At 41.9% G+C, this 21,918-nt stretch overlaps 5 non-coding genes across 5 annotated transcripts; 3 read left to right on the forward strand and 2 right to left on the reverse strand.

The window, feature by feature from the left end:
• Positions 1–1,765: 1,765 nt before the first annotated feature.
• Positions 1,766–1,879, forward strand: LOC140310656 (U5 spliceosomal RNA). The gene has a single exon (XR_011916706.1). It is a non-coding gene; the product is annotated as a U5 spliceosomal RNA (small nuclear RNA).
• Positions 1,880–4,868: 2,989 nt separating this feature from the next.
• LOC140310652 (U2 spliceosomal RNA) lies at positions 4,869–5,059 on the reverse strand. The gene has a single exon (XR_011916702.1). It is a non-coding gene; the product is annotated as a U2 spliceosomal RNA (small nuclear RNA).
• A 308-nt stretch (positions 5,060–5,367) lies between these two features.
• Positions 5,368–5,481, reverse strand: LOC140310773 (U5 spliceosomal RNA). The gene has a single exon (XR_011916812.1). It is a non-coding gene; the product is annotated as a U5 spliceosomal RNA (small nuclear RNA).
• Positions 5,482–13,841: 8,360 nt separating this feature from the next.
• Positions 13,842–13,955, forward strand: LOC140310488 (U5 spliceosomal RNA). Its single transcript, XR_011916551.1, has one exon. It is a non-coding gene; the product is annotated as a U5 spliceosomal RNA (small nuclear RNA).
• A 289-nt stretch (positions 13,956–14,244) lies between these two features.
• LOC140310394 (U2 spliceosomal RNA) lies at positions 14,245–14,435 on the forward strand. Its single transcript, XR_011916470.1, has one exon. It is a non-coding gene; the product is annotated as a U2 spliceosomal RNA (small nuclear RNA).
• Positions 14,436–21,918: the final 7,483 nt, after the last annotated feature.

Raw genomic sequence — 21,918 nt, forward strand, 5'->3', positions numbered from 1 at the left:
CGAACACCTCCGCTCCCGCATTTGATGGTGTATAGTCGGGCATTCTCACCCTTTCTCATCAGCTTTTTACAAATTATGATCTGACATCCACACCTGCTTTTGATAATGTATTGTTAGGCATTCGCACCTTTTTTTTAATACAAAGTTTGTTGTTTATTGTTGAAACTTCATCAGAAGTGAAGAAATAAATGAATGCCTATCAACAAATGTGGGATCTAAACTCTAGTGCTTCCTCTAAAATAATTTCCTTTCTCAATTTAGAAATGTGTGTGTGTAAGTCACAACACCCGTGACACCAAAACGGCTTTCTTTTCTCTACACTCTCCACTATGAGCACACACACCAAATCAGAAAGGCTTTTTTCTCTCTTTTCTACATTATGGACTGTGGGGACACAAAACCGCTCTCTCTATTTTTTTTTTTATCGTGTGCCAGGGCGTTGTCTCATGTATTAGATTATGCTTAAGATACGAATGGGTTTATCAGTCACATCAGAATCCATACATACTGATCCTCCCGTAATAAAATGGTCGGATCTTATCAAACACACTTTGTTTCTTGTGACAATCAAGTCAGCGAAACAGCGTATACACGTCAAGACACTGAATCAAGTTTGCCACAAGAACTCATAAGTTTGGCAGTATTGCTCTGCCATCAGCAATGATGCACCCATTTTATTTTCGTGAGACATGTGCAAGCACCTGTTCATCTACTGTTCTATCACTATGAATTAGTGATCTATTATCAATAAGGATACTTCTACAACTACTATCAAAGTATGTCCGGACTTCTTATGTTGTCAGTTGCTATATATGAATAAGTGGGTAGCTACTGACAAGCATTAATCATGTCACACAGCCCAAACATATAACATTTCAGGACACACCACACAGTTAACAACCACAGTGAAGCGTGTCAAAGCCCAAACATGTAACATTCAACAGGACACTTACACAACACATTCAAATCAAACAGTCAGACAACATACAAGAACATATACCCCAGCCGGCATTGCTCCCTGCCTATTTTCGTACAGTACACTATGTGTGCGCACACCTTTATTCACAAACTCTTCAACTTATACTCTTTTACCGAAGCTGCTACAGCTCGATTGGCCGAATACCCTTTGATCCTATTTCGGTGAATTTGACATCTGCCTTACATATAACAGATTAGCGGTTTAGCAGTTTTAATTTAGTTTGAGTGATGGAATTCATTTTATAGCAAAATCCGAAATCGTGAAGAACTCATGAAAGTAAGCTTATTCTCGGATTCCTGAAACTTTAGATTTGCTCTTTCTTTTACTGCAAAGTACAACGTTGTTTCTTTTGTTTAAATCTTTCTAGACATGGTAAATATTAAGGACAAAGCAGTTTTCACATAGTTTGAGTGAAGGAATTCATTTTATAGATAAAATCCCAAGAGTCTGCTGAGAAAAGAGAGTGAATGCGAAGTAGACTTTAACACGGCTATGGGAGCGAGCCGAGTGTGGGCTAACCAGGAGAATTGTTTGAAAGAAACGCGACCCCGAATGAGCGGTCAGAACAAAGCCTCAATATGGGATTCTCGTGGTGTTTTTGTTGCTGCCTTGTCTTTTGCACAGAGTAAAAGACAAGGCAGCCATCGAATAGGGCCCGATTGTTCCTACTTGGTCAGCCGAGGAGCAAGGGGGGGGGAGCAAGCGTCTCAACCAAGCAAAGCTCACCATGGGGAAGGTGGCTATGCCAACTAGCCTGATGCCCTGCTCCCGCAGTGACGGATAATCGTACTCTGGTTTCTCTTCATAACGTACAAGTCTTTCGCCTTTTACTAAAGATTTCTGTGGAGAGCAGCACTAATGAGTTGTTTCTATTTTTGGCAGGCTTTACCTTTGCGGGTGAAGCCCTTTCTGTCTGTGCAAAAGAAATCTTGTTACTGTGCAGAGTGACTTCTCTGCGTAGAGTCGCCTTACTTGTTGCGACTGTGCCGATGTTCGAAGCTGGAGTGCAAAGTTGTTGCTTGAATGGTGCTTGCTGGAGCATGCGGGAGTGCAAAGTTATACCATTTAAAAGGGCTGAAGAGTGCTCAGTGCAGCGGGTGGGCGACACTCTGGCCACCTTGAAAACCGAGGTTACATCCACTACCAGGGGCAGCCCAAGTTCTGCCGCAAGTGTGGTGAGCATGGGCACCTGGTTGAGGCTTGTACCAAGGTGTTATGTGGGAAGAGCAGAGAAATTGGGCAAACTTTTGGAGAGTGTCCAAATGGCAGGAAATGTAATCTCTGTGGAGAATTAAATCACCTCTTCAGAGATTGCCCTAAATCTTTTGCCAACAAATTAAAGACGGTAAAGCCACAGTCAAGCCAACAAAGAGAAGGACCAAAGGTGGCAGTTGGTGAACAAAGTGAAGAGGTTGACCCAATAAATTCAAACTTCCCGCCAAAAGCTTGGATTGGAAGTGAGGAGCAAAAAGGGGAGGGGCCTGTAGAGGCCTCACCACTCAGTGTTGAAGTCTGTTAGAATTCAGTTAAATGCAACATTGCGTCAGAGGCCAACACCGAGAGTCCGAAAAGGAAATATAGATCACCCTACTCACTTTTCACCTAAAGAAATGAAGGAAGAGCTAGTTTCCCAAGAAATAACCTGAGTGTGTAATTTGTTTTGATAACTTAGAAAAACGAAAATGACATACCTACTTTCCTTTATGCTTTTAATGGTTCTCACCTTCTCAACACTAAATGTGAGAAGTGTGAAATCGAAGACAAGAGCCCAGAGTATTTTATTCTTCTTAGACTCCATAAAATCAGATGTGTTTTTAATACAAGAATGTGGACTACCTTTTTTAAAAAACCATAGACAATGGGAGGAAATGTGGCCCCATTTATCGATATGGAGTGGCTCAAATCAAAATAAAAATGATGGTGTGGCCATTCTAATTAAAAATCCGCATGTTCTGGTGAAAGGTAGCACAGTGGTGAGAGACGGATGGGCACTTTTAGCACACTTGAATTTTATGGGGCAAGACTTTAACCTCTTCAATATTTATGGTTTCAATGGAAAAAATTAAAGGTATGACCTTTTAGAAGATATACAGCTTTACATGCTAGGGCAAGTACCTTTAGTTGTAGGAGGGGATTTTAACTGTATCTTGAGCAGGAAAGATAGAAAAAGAGCAGGGGTAGATTTTAAAGTGGATAAGACTTCGATTTTACTTCAGGGCATATGCAGGGATTTTAAGCTTACTGACTGTTTTAAAACCATGCATCCCAGAGAGGAGGGCTTCACCTGGTTTAGTCATGATGGCACCAGAGCCTCTCGCATTGATTATTTCTTTACTAGAGATTGCCCACCCACTGATGTTAGATTAACCCCTGTTTTCTTTTCAGACCACCTTATGCTCTCCTGCACCCTTTCACCCCCTTCTGGTGTGACGGTAGGAAGTGGTCTGTGGAAACTCAACTGTTCCCTGTTGGAGGATGAAATCATAGTCAGTCAGTACAGGGAATGTTATAAAGAGTGGCATACCCTTCAAGACCTCTACGAAACACATGCACAATGGTGGGAAATGGTGAAGGAAACGACCCAGACTTTTTTTAAACAGCAAGGTAAACGTAAAAAAAGGAAAGAGAATCGATGTATGATGGGACTACATAAACGCTTACAGCGCTACTTTAAACTAAATCAGTGTGGCATAGACTTTAAAGAAGAAATCAAAGATGTCAAAAAGGAAATGTCAGTTTTAGCAGAAATAAAGAGTAAAGGAATTTTTGTAAGAAGCAGGGAGCAGGAAATTGAGGAAGGTGAAAAAGAAAGAAAGTTATAAATAAAAAGGAGTGTATTCAAAATCTAAAAAGAGAAGATGGGTTTTTAACAAAATCCACACAAGAGATGATTGAAACTGTACATACCTTTTATAATAACATGTACAAAGAGAAACCAGTGCACTTGGAAACATCGGCAGGAATTTTAAAATTCGTTGACAAAACCGTAAAAGAGAATGCACACTTGACACAGGATTTTACTGCTTTAGAGTTAAAAAAATGCCTAACAGGTTTTAAGAGAAGTCGAGCTCCAGGTTTAGACGGGCTTCCTGCAGAATTCTATCTGACCTATTGGGACCTTTTATCATCAGACGTTTTAGATGTTTTTAAAGATTTTGAAAAACTCGACCGACTGCCTGACAGTTTTAGAGTGGGAATAGTGACTCTACTTTATAAAAAAAATGATAAGACTGACCTAAAGAATTGGAGGCACATCACACTTTTAAACTTTGACTGTAAACTTTTTAGCAAGGTTTTAGCGACACGGATGTCCTCTGTTTTAGAGGAGGTAATTCACCCAGACCAAGCTTGTGCCATCTCAGGGAGACAACTCAACGACAGCCTCGTACTGATTCGAGACATCATTGATTACGCTAGAGACAGAAACACCCGGCTTGTCATCTTAAATTTAGACTTTGAAAAAGCATTTGATCGGGTCTCGCATCAATATCTCTTTCAGGTGTTGCAGCCATCGAATAGGGCCCGATTGTTCCTACTTGGTGAGCTTTGCTTGGTTGAGACGCTTGCCCCCCCCCCTGCTCCTCGGCTGACCAAGTAGGAACAATCGGGCCCTATTTGATGGCTGCCTTGTCTTTTACTCTGTGCAAAAGACAAGGCAGCCACAAACACCACGGGAACACCGTATTGAGGCTTTGTTCTGACCACTCATTCGGTGTCGCGTTTCTTTCAAGCAATTCTCCCGGTTAGCCCGCACTCGGCTCGCTCCCAGAGCCGTGTTAAAGTCTACTTCGCATTCACTCTCTTTTCTCAGCAGATTAAAAGAAAGTTTCATCTTGGGCTCCCTGAAACTTCCATCCTGCACCGCTGTTTGCTTTTTCACAAGAGCAGAGGAGAGCGCACCGTTCCCAGCGGCACTGCAGTACCGGGTCGAGGCTTGGAGTGAACGGAGCAAGCTTCTTTTTCAACTCCTATTCTTGAAAATCCATTTAATATGTAGTCCTCGTATAGAGGACATATCAGATATTAAACTGATAAGAACAGATACTACACTTGATCTTAGCCAAAAGGCCGAGAAGCGACAACTGTCCACTGGTTCACGTCCGAGGGCCCTTCCTGGCACAATGCGCACTTGTAGCGGTGTTCTTTTTATGGCCATAGGTGGCCAGAGTGTCACTATGCACCTCCGCCCACCTGCTGCACTGAGCACTCTTCAGCCCTTTTAAATGGTATAACTTTGCACCCCCGCACGCTCCAGCAAGCACCATTCAAGCAACAACTTTGCACTCCAGCTTCGAACATCGGCACAGTCGCAACAAGTAAGGCGACTCTACTCAGAGAAGTCACTCTGCACAGTAAGAAGATTTCTTTTGCACAGACAGAAAGGGCTTCACCCGCAAAGGTAAAGCCTGCCAAAAATAGAAACAACTCATTAGTGCTGCTCTCCACAGAAGTCTTTAGTAAAAGGCGAAAGAGTTGTACGTTATGAAGAGAAACCAGAGTACGATTATCCGTCACTGCGGGAGCAGGGCATCAGGCTAGTTGGCATAGCCACCTTCCCCATGGTGAGCTTTGCTTGGTTGAGACGCTTGCCCCCCCCCCCCTTGCTCCTCGGCTGACCAAGTAGGAACAATCGGGCCCTATTCGATGGCTGCCTTGTCTTTTACTCTGTGCAAAAGACAAGGCAGCAACAAAAACACCACGGGAAAACTGTATTGAGGCTTTGTTCTGACCGCTCATTCAGTGTCGCGTTTCTTTCAAGCAATTCTCCCGGTTAGCCCGCACTCGGCTCGCTCCCAGAGCCGTGTTAAAGTCTACTTCGCATTCACTCTCTTTTCTCAGCAGACTCTTGGGATTTTAATCTATAAAATGAATTCCTTCACTCAAACTATGTGAAAACTGCTTTGTCGTTCATATTTACCATGTCTAGAAAGATTTAAACAAAAAAAACAACGTTGTACTTTGCAGTAAAAGAAAGAGCAAATCTAAAGTTTCAGGAATCCGAGAATAAGCTTACTTTCATGAGTTCTTCACGATTTCGGATTTTGCTATAAAATGAATTCCTTCACTCAAACTAAATTAAAACTGCTAAACCGCTAATCTGTTACATGTAAGGCAGATGTCAAATTCACCGAAATAGGATCTAAGGGTATTCGGCCAATCGAGCTGTAGCAGCTTCGGTAAAAGAGGATAAGTTGAAGAGTTTGTGAATAAAGGTGTGCGCACACATAGTGAGCTGTAGGAAAATAGGCAGGGAGCAATGCCGGCTGGGGTATATGTTCTTGTATGTTGTCTGACTGTTTGATTTGAATGTGTGTAAGTGTCCTGTTGAATGTTTGGGCTTTGACACTTCACTGTGGTTGTTAACTGTGTGGTGTGTCCTGAAATGTTATATGTTTGGGCTGTGTGACATGCTTAATGCTTGTCAGTAGCTACCCACTTATTCATTTATAGCAACTGACAACATAAGAAGTCTGGACATACTTTGATAGTAGTTGTAGAAGTATCCTTATTGATAATAGATCACTAATTCATAGTGATAGAACAGTAGATGAACAGGTGCTTGCACATGTCTCACGAAAATAAAATGGGTGTATCATTGCTGATGGCAGAGCAATACTGCCAAACTTATGAGTTCTTGTGGCAAACTTGATTCAGTGTCTTGACGTGTATACGCTGTTTCGCTGACTTGATTGTCACAAGAAACAAAGTGTGTTTGATAAGATCCGACCATTTTATTACGGGAGGATCAGTATGTATGGATTCTGATGTGACTGATAAACCCATTCGTATCTTAAGCATAATCTAATACATGAGACAACGCCCTGGCACACGATAAAAAAAAAAAGAGAGAGAGCGGTTTTGTGTCCCCACAGTCCATAATGTAGAAAAGAGAGAAAAAAGCCTTTCTGATTTGGTGTGTGTGCTCATAGTGCAGAGTGTAGAGAAAAGAAAGCCGTTTTGGTGTCACGGGTGTTGTGACTTACACACACACATTTCTAAATTGAGAAAGGAAATTATTTTAGAGGAAGCACTAGAGTTTAGATCCCACATTTGTTGATAGGCATTCATTTATTTCTTCACTTCTGATGAAGTTTCAACAATAAACAACAAACTTTGTATTATGAGAAAGAACCAGAATCATTCTTCAGGAATCCGAAAATAAGCTCTATTTTATGAGTTATGCAAGAATTCGGATTCTCCTATAAAACGAATTCCTTAACTCAAACCAAGTTAAGACTGCTTTGTCCTTCATATTTATCAATGTCTAATCAAGTTTCAACGATAAACAACGTTGTACTTTGTAGAATGAGAAAGAACTTCTTCAGCAATAAGCATCTCTCGACATATGACGAAGTACAGATTTTGCTATAAAATTAATTCCTTCTATCAGCCTGACTTAAAACTGTTTGTCCTCCTTATTTATCCACTTCAAATCAAGTTTCAACAAATAAAAAAATGTTGTAGTTTGAGAAAGTACAACTTAATCTTCAGCAATCAGTATAAAAAGAGGTGCAAATGCCAACCATACATACCTAAAAGGTGGAGCGGAAGTATTCAGCTGCAAGTAGGTGTGAATGTTCGACTATAATTTGTAAAAAGCGGGTAAGAAAAGGTTCGAATGCCCGACTATATATTAACAAAAGCGGGAGGAGAGGTCTTCGGATGAGAGTGGGTGAGAATTTCCAACCATAATCTATAAAATACGGTGAAAAAAAATTTGTGAATGCCTCATAGAACACTAAAAGCGGAAGTGTTCGGCTGCAAGAAGGTGTGAATGTCCGACTATATTTGGTGAAAAGCAGGTGAAGCAAGGTCTGAATGCCCAACCTAACATCATCAAAAGCGAGATCAGAGGTGTTTGGCTGCAAGAAGGCCATAGTTTTCCAAAAGCGGGTAAGGTGCGAATGTCCGACTAAATATCAACAAAATTTGGGGCGGAGGTCTTCGGATGCAGGTGGGTGGAGAGGAAGCTGTGAATAGCCGACCATAGTTTGGAAAAAGCGGGTAAGAAAAGGTTTGAATGCCCGAACATACACCATCAAAAGAGGGAGCGGAGGTGTTCCGCTGTACGAAGGTGTGAATGTCCGACCATAGTTGGTGAAAAGCGGGTAAGAAAAGGTTTAAATACCCGACTGTACACAATCAATAGCGGGAGCGGATGTGTTCGGCTACAAGAAGGTGTGACAGTCCGACCATGGTTTGTAAAAAGCGGGTAAGAAAAGGTGCGAATGTCCGACAATGTATGATCAAAAGAGACAGCGGAGGTTATCGGATACACGAAAGTTTGAATGTCCTACCATAGTTTGTAAATAGCGGGTAAGAAAAGGTTCGAATGCCCGACTATACACCATAAAAAGCGGGAGCGGAGGTGTTCCGCTGTAAGACGGTGTGAATGTCCGACTATAGTTGGTAAAAAGCGGGTAAGAAAAGGTTAAAATACCCGACTGTACAAAATCAATAGCGGGAGCGGAGTTGTTCGGCTACAAGAAGGTGTGAAAGTCCGACCATGGTTTGTAAAAAGCAGTTAAGAAAAGGTTCGAATATCCAACCAAACATAATCAAAAGCGGGAGCAGAGCTGTTCGACTGCAAGTAGGTGTGAATGTCCAGCCATAATTACTCACAAACGGGGGAAGAAAGGGTAGTATTGCCAGACCATACATGATCAAAACAGGGAGCGGAGGTTCAGCTGCAAGGTGTGAATGTCTGACTATAGTTTGTAAAAAGCGGGTAAGACAAGGTGCGAATGCCCGACAATGTATGATCAAAAGAGAGAGTGGAGGTGTTCGGCTGCAAGGTCTGAATGTCCAACCATAATTTGTAAAAACCGGGTAAGAAAAGGCTCGAAAGCCCGACTATACATCATCAAAAGCGGGAGCGGAGGTGTTCAGCTGCAAGAAGGTGTGAATGTTCGACTAAAGTTTGTAAAAAGCTGGTAAGACAAGGAGCGATGTCCCGACATTGTATGATCAAAAGCGGGAGCGGAGGTGTCCAGCTGTGAGTAGGTGTGAATGTCCGACCATAATTGCTGAAAAATGTGTTAGAAAAGGTAAGAATACTGGACCATACATCATCAAAAGCGGGAGAGGTGGTGTTCGGCTGCAAGAAGGTGTGAAAGTCCGACAATGGTTTGTAAAAAGTGGGTAATAAAAGGTTCGAATGCCCGAATATACATCATCAAAAGCGGAAGCGGAGGTGTTCGGATGCAAGAAGGTGTGAACGTCCGACCAAAGTTTGTAAAAAGCAGTGAAAAGCGAGAAAAAGCTTTTCGTGAGTTCTGCATGATTTGGGATTTTGTATGGGATTTTTTATAAAATGCATTCCTTCACTCAAACTATGTTAAAACTGATTTGTCCTTCATATTTACCATGTCTAGAAAGATTTAAACAAAAAAAACAACGTTGTACTTTGCAGTAAAAGAAAGAGCAAAACTAAAGTTTCAGGAATCCGAGTATAAGCCTGCTTTCATGAGTTCTGCACGATTTCGGATTTTATGTATAAAATGAATTCATTCACTCAAACCAAGTTAAAACTGCTTTGTCCTTCCATATTTATAAATGTCTAGATCGACTTCAACAAAGAAAAACATTGGACTTTGCAGTAGAGGAAGAAGTTGAAATCCATCTACACATTGATAAATATGAAGGACAAAGCAGTTCCCACTTGCCCATAAGAAAAAAAGCTTATTCTCGGATTCCTAAACCTTCAGTTTTGCTCTTTCTTCTACTGCAAAATACAATGTTGTTCTTTGTTGAAGTCGATCTAGACATTGATAAATATGAAGGAAAAAGCAGTTTTAACTTGGTTTGAGTGAATGAATTCATTCTATACATAAAATCCGAAATCGTGCAGAACTCATGAAAATAAGCTTATTCTCGGATTCCTAAAACTTTTGATTGGCTCTTTCTTTTACTGCAAAGTACAACGTTGTTTTTTTGTTTAAATCTATCGAGACATTGATAAATATGAAGGTAAAAGCCGTTTTAACATAGTTTGAGTGAAGGAATTAATTTTATAGATAAAATCCCAAATCATGCAGAACTCCTCAAAAGGGGCGTATGGCTTAATCACAAGTGTGGTTCTTTCTCATTCAGGGTAGTATGAGGAAGTTTATGCTTGAAATATATGTAGAAATGGGTACATATGAAGGAAAAAGCAGTTTTAACTTGGTTTGAGTGAATGAATTCATTTTATACATAAAATCCGAAATCGTGCAGAACTCATGAAAATAAGCTTATTCTCGGATTCCTAAAACTTTTGATTTGCACTTTCTTTTACTGCAAAGTACAACGTTGTTTTTTGTTGAAATCTATCTAGACATTGATAAATACCAGCCGAAACTCTGCTGCCGCTTTTGATAATTTATGGTTGGGCATTCTTACCTTTTCTTACCCGCTTTTTACAAATTATGATCTTACATTCACACCTACTTGCGAACACCTTCTCATCCACTTATGATCATGTGCGGTTGGGCTTTCGCACCTTTTCTTACCCATTTTTCAGTAATTATGGGTGGACATTCAGACCTTCTTACAGCCGAATACCTCCGCTGCCGCTTTTGATGGTGTATAGTCGGGCTTTCGAGCCTTTTCTTCCCCGATTTTTACAAATTATGGTTGGACATTCAAACCTTCTTGCAGCCAAAAACCTCCGCTCCTCTTTTGATCATACATTGTCGGGCATTCACACCTTGTCTTACCCGCTTTTTACAAACTTTAGTCGGACATTCAAACCTTCTTGCAGCTGAACCATCTCCGCTCCCTGTTTTGATCATATATGGTCTGGCAATAGTACCTTTTCTTACCCATTTGTGAGTAATTATGGCTGGACATTCACACCTTCTTGCAGCCGAACACAACCTCTCCCGCTTTTGATGATATATGGTCCGGCATTCTTACCTTTTCTAACACATTTTTCAGCAATTATGGTCGGACATTCAGACCTACTCACAGACGAACACCTCCGCTCCAACATTTGATAGTGTATAGTCGGGCATTCTCACCCTTTCTCATCAGCTTTTTGCAAATTATGATCTGATATTCACACCTACTTGCAGTCGAACAGCTCTGCTCCCGCTTTTGATTATGTTTGGTTGGATATTCGAACCTTTTCTTAACTGCTTTTTACAAACCATGGTCGGACTTTCACACCTTCTTGTAGCCGAACAACTCTGCTCCCGCTATTGATTGTGTACAGTCGGGTATTTTAACCTTTTCTTACCCGCTTTTTACCAACTATGGTTGGACATTCACACCGTCTTACAGCGGAACACCTCCGCTCCCGCTTTTTATGGTGTATAGTCGGGCATTCGAACCTTTTCTTACCCGCTTTTTCCAAACTATGGTCGGCCATTCACAGCTTCCTCTCCACCATACTTGTATGGTGGGATATTCACACCCACTTGCATCCGAAGACCTCCACCCCCACTTTTGTTGATATTTAGTCGGTCATTCGCACCTTACCCGCTTTTGGCAAACTATAGCCTTCTTGCAGCCAAACACCTCTGATCTCGCTTTTGATGATGTAAGGTTGGGCATTCAGACCTTGCTTCACCTGCTTTTCACCAAATATAGTCGGACATTCACACCTTCTTGCAGCCGAACACTTCCGCTCCACCTTTTAGTGTTCTATGGGGCATTCACATATTTTTTTTCACCGCTTTTTATAGATTATGGTTGGGTATTCTCACCCACTCTCATCCGAAGACCTCTCCTCCCGCTTTTGTTAATATATAGTCGGGCATTCGAACCTTTTCTTACCCACTTTTTACAAATTATGGTCGGACATTCACACCTACTTGCAGCCGAATACTTCCGCTCCACCTTTTAGGTATGTATGGTTAGCATTTGCACCTTTTTTATACTGATTGCTGAAGATTAAGTTGTACTTTCTGAAACTACAACATTTTTTTAATTGTTGAAAATTGATTTGAAGTGGATAAATTACGAGGACAAACAGTTTTAAGTCAGGCTGATAGAAGTAATTAATTTTATAGAAAAATCTGTACTTCGTCATATGTCGAGAGATGCTTATTGCTGAAGAAGTTCTTTCTCATTCTACAAAGTACAACGTTGTTTATCGTTTAAACTTGATTAGACATGAATAAATATGAAGGACAAAGCAGTCTTAACTTGGTTTGAGTTAAGGAATTCGTTTTATAGGAGAATCCGAATTCGTGCATAACTCGTAAAATAGAGCTTATTTTCGGATTCCTGAAGAATGAGTCTGGTTCTTTCTCATAATACAAAGTTTGTTGTTTATTGTTGAAACTTCATCAGAAGTGAAGAAATAAATGAATGCCTATCAACAAATGTGGGATCTAAACTCTACTGCTTCCTCTAAAATAATTTCTTTTCTCAATTCAGAAATGTGTGTGTGTAAGTCACAACACCCGTGACACCAAAACGGCTTTCTTTTCTCTACACTCTGCACTATGAGCACACACACCAAATCAGAAATTCTCTCTTTTCTACATTATGGACTGTGGGGACACAAAACCGCTCTCTCTTTTTTTTTTTATCGTGTGCCAGGGCGTTGTCTCACGTATTAGATTATGCTTAAGATACGAATGGGTTTATCAGTCACATCAGAATCCATACATAGTGATCCTCCCGTAATAAAATGGTCGGATCTTATCAAACACACTTTGTTTCTTGTGACAATCAAGTCAGCGAAACAGCGTATACACGTCAAGACACTGAATCAAGTTTGCCACAAGAACTCATAAGTTTGGCAGTATTGCTCTGCCGTCAGAAATAATACATCCATTTTATTTTCGTGAGACATGTGCAGGCACATGTTCATCTACTGTTCTATCACTATGAATTAGTTTATCTATTATCAATAAGGATACTTCTACAACTACTCTATCAAAGTATGTCCGGACTTCTTATGTTGTCAGTTGCTATATATGAATAAGTGGGTAGCTACTGACAAGCATTAAGCATGTCACACAGCCCAAACATATAACATTTCAGGACACACCACACAGTTAACAACCACAGTGAAGCGTGTCAAAGCCCAAACATGTAACATTCAACAGGACACTTACACAACACATTCAAATCAAACAGTCAGACAACATACAAGAACATATACCCCAGCCGGCATTGCTCCCTGCCTATTTTCCTACAGCTCACTATGTGTGCGCACACCTTTATTCACAAACTCTTCAACTTATACTCTTTTACCGAAGCTGCTACAGCTCGATTGGCCGAATACCGAATAATCCTATTTCAGTGAATTTGACATCTGCCTTACATGTAACAGATTAGCGGTTTAGCAGTTTTAATTTAGTTTGAGTGAAGGAATTCATTTTATAGCAAAATCCGAAATCGTGAAGAACTCATGAAACTAAGCTTATTCTCGGATTCCTGAAACTTTAGATTTGCTCTTTCTTTTACTGCAAAGTACAACGTTGGTTTTTTTGTTTAAATCTTTCAAGGCATGGTAAATATGAAGGACAAAGCAGTTTTAACATAGTTTGAGTGAAGGAATTAATTTTATAGATAAAATCCCAAGAGTCTGCTGAGAAAAGAGAGTGAATGCGAAGTAGACTTTAACACGGCTCTGGGAGCGAGCCGAGTGCGGGCTAACCGGGAGAATTGCTTGAAAGAAACGCCACACCGAATGAGCGGTCAGAACAAAGCCTCAATACGGTTTTCCCGTGGTGTTTTTGTTGCTGCCTTGTCTTTTGCACAGAGTAAAAGACAAGGCAGCCATCGTATAGGGCCCGATTGTTCCTACTTGGTCAGCCGAGGAGCAAGGGGGGGGGAGCAAGCGTCTCAACCAAGCAAAGCTCACCATGGGGAAGGTGGCTATGCCAACTAGCCTGATGCCCTGCTCCCGCAGTGACGGATAATCGTACTCTGGTTTCTCTTCATAACGTACAAGTCTTTCGCCTTTTACTAAAGACTTCCGTGGAGAGCAGCACTAATGAGTTGTTTCTATTTTTGGCAGGCTTTACCTTTGCGGGTGAAGCCCTTTCTCTCTGTGCAAAAGAAATCTTGTTACTGTGCAGAGTGACGTCTCTGAGTAGAGTCGCCTTACTTGTTGCGACTGTGCCGATGTTCGAAGCTGGAGTGCAAAGTTGTTGCTTGAATGGTGCTCGCTGGAGCGTGCGGGAGTGCAAAGTTATACCGTTTAAAAGGGCTGAAGAGGGCTCAGTGCAAAGTGACACTCTGGCCACCTATGGCCATAAAACGAACACCGCTACAAGTGCGCATTGTGCCATGAAGGGCCCTCGGACGTGAACCAGTGGACAGTTATCGCTTCTCGGCCTTTTGGCTAAGATCAAGTGTAGTATCTGTTCTTATCAGTTTAATATCTGATATGTCCTCTATACGAGGACTACATATTAAATGGATTTTTAGCAATAGGAGTTGAAAAAGTAGCTTGCTCCGTTCACTCCAAGCATTGACCCGGTACTGCAGTGCCGCTGGGAACGGTGCGCTCTTCTCTACTCTTGTGAAAAAGCAAACAGCGGTGCAGGATGCAAGTTTCAGGGAGCCCAAGATGAAACTTTCTTTTAGTCTGCTGAGAAAAGAGAGTGAATGCGAAGTAGACTTTAACACGGCTCTGGGAGCGAGCTGAGTGCGGGCTAACCGGGAGAATTGCTTGAAAGAAACGCCATACCAAATGAGCGGTCAGAACAAAGCCTCAATACGGTGTTCCCGTGGTGTTTTTAATGCTGCCGCTGTTTGCTTTTTCACAAGAGCGCACCTGTGTAGAGGGGGCCTGGGTGATGGTGGGTCTCAGGCCCGGGCTGCTGCGACTGGTGTGACCGGGTGGTTTGTTTGTTTGTTTTTTGTTGTTGTTTGTTTGTTTTTTTAGAGGTCCTCCGGAGTGGGGTTGGGTTGAGTGGGGTGGGGCGGGATGGGTACCTTCTGGGGGTACAGTAGCTCCCGGAATATGGTCGCTGCAGGCCCCGAGCCTGGTGGACATCAGGCCCTCCTGTCCTATATTGGCTCCCTGGTAGCGGGGATGCCTGTTGCAGCCAGTCCCTGGCTGCCCTCTCTGGGGGAGAGTAGCTCCCCCGGCGTATATCCCCATACCCCTCTCCCTTCTGGCTCCTGTACACAGCACACACTCACACATGAAGGGTTTTGGGGGCGTGTGTGTTCGGTGGGGTGTAGTGGACTCTGCAGTAGTTGCACTCTGCAGTTCCCCGCCCCTGTTCTAATTACACCTTAGACATTACTACTTATCAAACACACTCACACACACACATTAGGTCTTGGGGGGTGGTTACACTGAGTGGCATCTGGTGGGCGGGGCTCTTTGGGTATGTAGGCTGCCCAGAGGGCCACGCTCCCAATTCTACAAGTTTGGCTGCCCCTCAATTTTAATTGCTCACTATTAGAAAATATTGAAGAGCCAGAAGGGTGAGGGGAGGGGTCTTCTTCGCACACCCCTGCTTCCTGGTTGCTGCTCGGGGCGGGAGTGGCCAGGAGGATTAATTAATTGTTCTGCTGGTTTGGGGTCTGTGGTGGCTGGGGGGCTGCTGGCCCCCTGGTGTGCCCGCTGCACTACACCCCAGCGGAGTCGAGGGAAGGAGGACGTGTGGATGTATGGGACATGAAAGTGTGTGTGGTAATGATTGGGCCTGGATCTTGGACTTGCTGTCGCCTGGCCTGCCTGTGCTTCTCCCGATGGGGGGGCGGCGTGGCCTCTCCCCGCTGCTCGTGACTTCACCCACCTGTGGGCACGTCTTGACTCCCAGGGCACTTGGCCAGGGCTGCTGGGGCAGGCGCTGATCCACTGTGTGGCTGTCTGGGGCGCTTGGCCCTCCTGGGTATTGGGTGGGGCCTCTGCCGGGGGGTTTGGGGGCGCTCGGGCTCCTGGGGCCCGGATCCAGTGCACGGCCCATGTCTGGGCGGCTGGGGCCTGGCGACGTCGGTGGGCTGTTGCCCCTGGCTCCCGGAGGGCCTCTGCCCTATGCTTATGGGGGCTTCCTCTGCAGTCTTCTGGGTGGATGCGTGGTTGCCCCTGCGGTGGGCTTCCTGGGTTCTGTGCTCTGTGGGGGCTGCTGGTGGCCTGGGTCTTGTGGCCCTCTCTGCCTGCTTCTGATTGCTTGGGGGGGCTGTGGATTGTGGCCCTGTACGCTTATACACTCATAACTAAGCACGGTTTATCATGTAGGTCCTGTGCCATGGGTGTTGCATGTTCTCACACACACACAACCACATTCATTAGTCCAGTAGCATGGTCGCTAAGAAGTTGATGTATTATTATGTCGTCATGATTGTTGTCTGTTTTGTTTTTTACAGGTGTAGCAGCTGGTTGTCTGGATTTTGTTTCTATTTTTGTTCTGTTTCCTCTTCTTTCTTCTTCTTCTTTCCTTGTCCCCCGGTCCGGTTCAGTTCTATTACATGTCATATATTGTAAACAGAAATAAATAAATGGGCATTAAGGGGAGCTTTACATTTATAAATCTTCCCTTGGCAAAGCAAATCTGTTTGGCATCAAAGGTATTCAGACTACAATTCTGCTGCCATAATGCTGAACATGATAAGGGGAAAAAAAAAAAAGTAAAGAAGACAGTTCTGCCGAAAGCCAGGGACTAGACCTGTTCTAAGTTCTATACTTTTTAAAAGGGGCGTGTTTATCAACTATGGAATTAGAAGATTTACAAAAAGTATAACTATTCAACAGATCAGTCAAAAAAAAAACCTGCTCATGGAGATGTTTCAGGATCTGGATACCAAGCGTGGATCTAATCTTTTCATTTTTGCAATTCTGATACAGGCTATTGAGCAGTGATAACTAACACCAAGTTCAGATACTGCGGATTTTTTACCTTTGATTTGTTAAGATTGAGCCAATCAGGGACAACCTTGAAGGATCTCTTAAGTTTGGTTTTGTAGGATCAGTAATTACCTGAGAAAGGTTGATATTGGTACACACCTTTTTTAAATGATCAGAGGCAGAGTTCAACTTGTTTAAATTAAAATTGCCACACAGAGATTGGGTTAGGCCCCATGCACACAGAATGACATCAACAAATATAAGAAATATTAAACATTTACACATAGATTTTTGAATACATGTAGAGGAATGATACTTTGAAATGCGCTCATTGCGGAGTTATGATCAGTTGAGTAATGAAGGTTGAACTATTCTGGGAAAGAGGTTCTATTCCCAGCATCATGATGGACACTCCTGATATAGAAGGTTTCGCTAACGCATTGGAATTGTTTTACTATTTTCATATGGATGTGCAATGAAGAATTGCTTGCTGCTGATAAATGCAAAGAAGAACAGCTTACACATAGATGCTCACATATAGGCTGCTGAATGCAATGAAGACCTGCTTATCCAGTAAAGTTCAATGTCAATGTGTAATATTCAATTAGGATTTGCAAAACAGTGAAGTTAAACAATGAATGGGTCCATAGTCGGTATGAGAAGACTACAGGAATATTTACCTGGGTTTACGTTCAAACAGAGATAAGAAAATTGCGATAAATAATTGTTTGTTTGTTTGTTAGTTTGTATATTAATGTTATGTGTATAAACTGTGTTGATTTGTAGTTACTCAGTAGTGTCTCAGTGAAACAACCGACAGGGGAAGCCTTACGGTGACAACAAAAGCAGTGTTTTACTGATCAGTCAAGTTGCTCCAGAATACTTGTTTTAAAGCAAACAAGGAATTAGATGGGAAAAATACATGTTTTAACGGGACCCAGACAATATTAAATACTCAGACAGATGGGAGAAGAAATGTAGTTTTGTAGGAAATCACAAAATTATTACATAACTTTAGTGAAATCAATTGAAGAATGCCTTTCTGAAGAGCTGTTTACCACAGATGAGCAGCTTTGCGACCAAGCACATTGTAGATCGCTTTTGTGCCAAAATGATCTAATTTAATGGATTGGTTTTAGACATGCATAACAGCATTTTAAGAACAAAGAGAGAAACAAAAAGGGACAACGCTTCATGGTGGAAGGTGATGTATAAATAACTGTGTATATGATGAAGGAGAGACCATTTGAGCAGCACAGCCATTTCGCAGCACAGGGACAGCAGTCCAAGTTAAAGGATCTCCCACGTGGTATCACCTGTCACACTGTGTCAAGGCATAAAAAGAAGAAAAAATCACCAAACTCAAGGACAAAGAGACGAAGACTCCAGTGAATGAAGAGAGAGGACTGACAAACCAGAAATACAAAAGGATGCTCGATGTCAAGATCCAGAAGAAGAGGCTAACAATGCCACGAACACTTACGATGCTGGGAATGATGCCAGCAATGAACAGAGAAGAAGATTCAGTGTCATCAATCTGCAACACGTGCCTCTAATGAGGGGGTGAATATAGAATCCTCAACGATTACAACGTCTCTGGGAACTGTGACAACAACAAGGTTTAAACCATTTTGATATATATTGTAACCTATTGGCTAAGGAATAGTGCTGAAAATGAGGTATATCTAATCCACCACTGTCTGTAGGGTTTTTAAACTAATACGTGGTGGTTTGTTTTTCCACAGAAATTTGGAGATGCATGAATCTAGTGACTTAAACCAAGTAGCAGATGGTTTTATGGGGATCATTGTGAACATATAGTTAACTTTTGGTAGTATCATCATTTTAATGGTTGTAACTCTCCCCATAAGTGATATAGGTAAGGACTTCCAATGAGAGAGATCGTCCTCTACTCTCTTTAATAATTGCACTTAATTTAGCTTTGTTAGCTCTGAGAGCCTGGAGGAAATGTTTATGCCTAAATATCTAATATTTCCTGACTGTAAAGTGATCGCAGGTATATTCTGGACCCTACAGTTAATGGGCAGAACTGTGGTCTTAGACCAGTTGATAGAGTAGTCAGAAAGTGCTGAGAATTTATTTATGAGTGTGATCGTGTGAGTGAGAGACGTCTGTTAGTTCTGAAGGAAAAGTAATACATCATCAGCATAAAGACTTATTTTATGCTCAATATTTTGGGATTGGATGCCTTTAATATTTCTATCTTGTCTGATAGAAGCTGCTAAAGGTTTGATGAAAATAGCAAAAAGTGAGGGAGAAAGTGGGCAACCCTATCGTGTACCTCTCTGCAGACTGAAGCTTGGAGAAGTTTGATCATTTGTCCTGACACATGTATTTGGGGAGCTATTTAATATCCTTATCCATTTGATAAAGTGTGACCCAAACCCGAATTTGTTTAATGCTGCGAATAAAAATTTCCAGTTCACTCCATCAAATGCTTTTTCTGCATCTAGAGAGTCGATTGTGGTTTCCAAGTTGTTGATGGTAGAATAGTCTATGAGATTAATGATCCGGTTTGTGAACGAACTGTTGTGCCTACTGCTCTTCAGCCTGTCAAATGAAACGTAGAATTTGAAAAGTGACAAATGAACGAAGACCCAAGGAGTTGAGTCGTAAACGAATCAATACTGTTTCCTGTGCGAGGACCCGTCAGCTGAGGAGTTGAGTCATGAACGAATCAATACTTTTTCCTGTGCGAGGACCCGTCACCCGAGGACTTGAGTCGTGAACGAATCAATACTGTTTCCTGTCCTGCTGACTGAGCTTATGAAGCTGCCGCCTGCCATGTGGTGAGGAAGGGTACTAAATGAAAATGAACAAATCATTCACTGAGACAACTCGTTACTCCCGAGTCATATAAAAAATTAGTTCATATCGAACGAATCGCTCACGAACGACACATCACTATCTATTGACGAGTTATGCATGAATTCGGATTTTGCAATAAAATTAATTCCTTCTCTCAAACCAAGTTCAAACTGCTTTGTTCTTCATATTTATCTACTTCTAATCTAGTTTCAACAATAAACAACACTGTATTTTGTAGTATGAAAAAGAACAAGACTAATTTTCAGCAATAAGCTTCTCTCGAGGAGATATGAAGGAATACAGATTTTGCTATAAAATTAAATCCCTCTATCAAACTGACTTAAAATTTCTTCACTTCTGATGAAGTTTCAACAATAAACAACAAACTTTGTATTATGAGAAAGAACCAGACTCATTCTTCAGGAATCCGAAAATAAGCTCTATTTTACGAGTTATGCACGAATTCGGATTCTCCTATAAAACGAATTCCTTAACTCAAACCAAGTTAAGACTGCTTTGTCCTTCATATTTATTCATGTCTAATCAAGTTTCAACGATAAACAACGTTGTACTTTGTAGAATGAGAAAGAACTTCTTCAGCAATAAGCATCTCTATCGACATATGACGAAATACAGATTTTGCTATAAAATTAATTCCTTCTATCAGCCTGACTTAAAACTTTTTGTCCTCCTTATTTATCCACTTAATCTTAAGCAATCAGTATAAAAAGAGGGTAAGAAAAGGTGCAAATGCCAACCAAACATCACTAAAAGGTGGAGCGGAAGTATTCGGCTGCAAGTAGGTGCGAATGCCTGACAATGTATGATCAAAAGAGGGAGCGGAGGTTTTCGGCTGAAAGAAGGTCTGAATGTCCATCCATATTTTGTAAAAATCCGGGAAGAAAAGGCTCGAAAGCCCGACTATACACCATCAACAGCTGGAGCGGAGGTGTTCAGCTTCAAGAAAGTCTGAATGTCCATCAATAATTGCTCGAAAACATGGAAGAGAATTTTCGAATATCAAACCGCACATGATCATAAGCGGGAGAGGAGGTGTTCAAATGCAAGAAGGTGTGAATGTCCACCCATAATTACTGCAAAATGAGTAAGAAAAGGTACGAATGCCCAACCATACATCATCAAAAGCAGGAGTGGATGTGTTCGGCTACAAGAAGGTTTTAATTTCCGACCATAGTTCGTAAAAGCGGGTAAGAAAAGGTTCGAATGCCCGAACATACACCATCAAAAGAGGGAGCGGAGGTGTTCCGCTGTAAGAAGGTGTGAATGTCCGACCATAGTTGGTAAAAAGCAGGTAAGAAAAGGTGAAAATACCCGACTGTACACAATCAATAGCGGGAGCGGAGTTGTTCGGCTACTAAAAGGTGTGAAAGTCCGACCCTGGTTTGTAAAAAGCGGGTAAGACAAGGTGCGAATGCCCAACAATGTATGATCAAAAGAGGGAGCGGAGGTTTTCGGCTGCAAGAAGGTCTGAATGTCCACCCATAATTCCTGAAAAATGGGTAAAAAAAGGTTGTGAATGCCCAACCATACATCATCAAAAGCAGGAGTGGATGTGTTCGGTTACAAGAACGTTTGAATGTCCATCAATAATTGCTTTAAAACATGAAAGAAAATTTTCGAATATCAAACCTTATATGATCATTAGCGGGAGAGGAGGTGTTCAGCAGCAAGAAGGTGTGAATGTCCACCCACAATTACTGAAAAATGGGTAGGAAAAGGTGCGAATGTCCAAACATACATCATCAAATGCAGGAGTGGAGTTGTTCAGCTACAAGTAGGTATGAAAGTCCAACCATGGTTTGTAAAAAGCGGGTAAGAAAAGGTTCGAATACCCGAATATATACCATCAAAAGCGGAAGCGGAGGTGTTCGGCTGCAAGAAGGTGTGAATGTCCGACCAAAGTTTGTAAAAAGCAGTTAAGAAAAGGTTCGAATATCCAACCAAACATAATCAAAACCGGGAGCAGACGTGTTCGACTGCAAGTAGGTGTGATTGTCAGATCATAATTGCTGAAAAATGTGATAGAAAAGACTAGAATGCCGGACAATACATCATCAAAAGCGGGAGAGGTGGTTTTTCGGCTGCAAGTAGGTGTGATTGTCCAGCCATAATTACTCACAAACGGGGGAAGAAAAGGTAGTATTAACAGACCACACATGATCAAAACAGGGAGTGGAGGTGGTTCAGCTTCAAGGTGTGAATGTCTGACTAAAGTTTGTAAAAAGTGTGTAAGACAAGGTGTGAATGCCCAACAATGTATGATCAAAAGAGGGAGCGGAGGTTTTCGGCTGCAAGGTCTGAATGTCCAACCATAATTTGTAAAAACCGGGGAAGAAAAGGCTCG

Source organism: Leuresthes tenuis, unplaced genomic scaffold (assembly GCF_036924035.1).
Source record: "Leuresthes tenuis unplaced genomic scaffold, fLeuTen1.0.hap1 SCAF_6, whole genome shotgun sequence".
Classification (NCBI taxonomy): Eukaryota; Metazoa; Chordata; class Actinopteri; order Atheriniformes; family Atherinopsidae; genus Leuresthes; species Leuresthes tenuis.